The following is a 2,742-nucleotide window of genomic DNA, read 5'->3' as shown; positions in this document are numbered from 1 at the left end:
CTAATCTGTTTTAAAGCATTGCAAATACGGAGACTATATGGAGGTCATGTTTTAGTTTAACAGTCTATTGTTATGTGGAAAGCAACAGACAAACACTGTTAACATGCAAACCATATATGTCAAATTATCTTTAGGTGAAGTTCTCACAGCTACACAATGGATGCTGAGCATTGAGGTCGGTCGTTGTGGCTCCACAGATCAACTTCCTGGCTGGAATGGCAGTTTTCCAGTTATTACAACTTTGGTGTACCAGGAGGAGCACGCCTGTTACACACTGGAATTCATTCAAAGGTAACTTTCTGCTTGAAGTAGAACCATCATGTGTAACTCGAAAGATGTGCTCTCTTGTAGAACAGCTGTGAGTGCACCTTTTCCATATGTGTTTTGTATGGAGCTCGGAGCACAGCACTCGGTGCTGCGCTATGAGCTTGTATAGTAGCCTATAGTTTTGATGATTTTTGACCAAGTACAATTAAGGGCCTTTTCTCTTTTCTGCACAGCCGTATGCAGCTACATATATGGACTTGGATCAGTGGAACCAAGAAACACCCAGTGTACTGCAACCTCCATCTCCGTCCAGTGATACTCCAGTAGAAGGTGTGGTTCCTCAGCTAAGTGTCAGTAGACTTGGCACTGTTGTCCTTCAAATTCAGGATTCATAGATGAGTTTTGCATTCTACTTTTTTTTTAAAAACTTTTCTTTACAGTTTTTGACGTGCTTTCAATCTTTCCAGGTCAACCAAATCCATCGGACCAGAGCATACCAGAGGGTCAAGGGTGGCAGCCTTGCGACTCTTGTCGGTTTGAGGTGGAGAAGCTCCAGCTCCAGTTGAGGAGGATAACCACTGTGCTCTCCAGTATCAGTAAGTTTTTTTGCCTGTAATGTTGCAGTTTTCAGTTGTCTGCTAATGTCTTTGTCTCACTTGAAACTTTACTTTATCCTGTACCTCTTTTGTGAGTTCTCTGACATGACTGGAAAACTTTGGTATCCCAAAATATCCCTACATTTTCTGTTTACTGAAGAGCAGGGGAGATCGACCCCTGCTACTGAACAAATACTCATCAATGACTGCTATCAGAATAGACTGTAGAGCTATATAGAACAGTACTCAATCTTATTGTTTTACAAATACACTCAGTAGACTCAGATTTGTTTGTCTTTTTTCTAGGCTCTGAGCAACTAGACACACTGAAGGGCTTTATCACCCTGGTGACCTAGAGTCTGGAGTGTCCAGTCTCGGGCAGCAGGAGCTATATCCAGGTATGGATGTTTACGTTTGCCATACATTTCACACTGAACCTGACGTTCTTGGTAGCGAGTGATCCGTGTTGTGAGCTGCAACTAGATAGTGAAGTTTTCAGAAGGTCACAGTTGTCTGTTTTCATGGTGCACTGAGCACAGAAAGGGGTCAATGTAGCTGAGCCTTACAAGTGCAAAACTGATGTCTTAAAATGCAGTTGGTTAATTGCTCGCTCTCTATTCACAGGCTGTGGACAGTTGATTTCCTCTGTGCAGCTGGCAGCCATACACCAGCGTGCCAGGAAGGACTGCAAGAGGCTATTCCACGCGTTGTTCGAGGTGTTCTTCACCCATGAGGAGTGCCGCAATGCCGTCATATGCGGAAAGCATGGTGTCATCCCAGAGGGGAAGAACAAACTGGATGAGGCGAAGAGGGATGCACTGTTCAGTAAGTATTTGTCACACCACTAGTTCCTCAGAGTAGTGTTATAGATGGCCAGTCAGTGGAGTTGGTAACCACTTATAGATATCTTGGGACCATAATCGACAATCGTCTGAAATTCGATTCCAATACTGAAATTGTTTGCAAGAAAGGCCAGCAGTGCCTTTTCTGTTTAAGGAAGTTAGCCAGGTTTCAGGTAAACAAATCAATGATATAGAGCCTTCATTGAATCTGTCATATACTTTGCTGCTATTTGCTGGTATGATAATCTAGGTATTAGACAGAAAATGCCCTTAAAGGAGAATTCCATACTAAAAGGCTTTCTTACCTTTCTTTGTAGTTGTTAAGTACACACCAAAGAGGTCCAGGTGTTATTTTGTGCAAAAGCTCCTTATTGGCCTTATTTCCCCTACCATGAGCCCTAAATGAATTGCATTGAATGGGGCTATGGGGTGTTGTGCTAATTCGCTTATTTCTTTTGCTCAAAATTATTATTATTTTTGTATATATCCTCTTTTCATAATGTAAATAATATCCCAAGCGGCACACTTTACTACTTATTTCGATGGAAATAAGCGAATTAGCACAACACCCCATAGCCCCATTCAATTCCCATTCCATGTTTATTTTATGCAAAAACTCCTTATTGCCTATTTCCCCTACCATAGGCCCTATGGTAGGGGAAATAGGCAATAAGGAGTTTTTGCATAAAATAAACACCTGGACCTCTTTGGTGGGGACGTAACAACTACAAAGAAAGTTAAGAAAGCATTCTAGCATGGAATTCTCCTTTTAAGGGGGCTAGAAAGATTGTTGGGGGTATCTTGTGACAATATATACATGTCTGTCTTACTGTATTGTGTTTTAGGGCGTTTATTATCTGCTGTGAAAGGCCCAGCTTGGGACATATAAATATACTTGATCCTTGACAAATCTTGGTTTTGTAGATTATATTCTCAATTTATGATGTCACCAATACATTATCATTGGGCAATTTGGCTGCCTTTGTGCAGTAAAAAAAATGCATGTTCCAACATGTTGCGCTGGTGGGACGTACAGT

At 41.6% G+C, this 2,742-nt stretch overlaps 1 long non-coding RNA gene across 1 annotated transcript; it reads left to right on the top strand.

Annotated features, from left to right (window-relative positions):
* The first annotated feature begins 680 nt into the window (after nucleotides 1-680).
* On the top strand, nucleotides 681-1,897 carry LOC311037629. The gene is made up of 3 exons (XR_014599986.1): nucleotides 681-863; nucleotides 1,170-1,261; nucleotides 1,488-1,897. It is a non-coding gene; the product is annotated as an uncharacterized lncRNA (long non-coding RNA).
* The last annotated feature ends 845 nt before the right edge of the window (nucleotides 1,898-2,742 follow it).

The sequence above is a fragment of the Gymnoscopelus microlampas genome, assembly GCF_963454915.1.
Source record: "Gymnoscopelus microlampas genome assembly, chromosome: 21".
NCBI classification, from domain to species: Eukaryota; Metazoa; Chordata; class Actinopteri; order Myctophiformes; family Myctophidae; genus Gymnoscopelus; species Gymnoscopelus microlampas.
The sequence above is the reverse complement of the archived record's forward strand: the minus strand, read 5'-3'. Positions and strand labels throughout refer to the sequence as shown.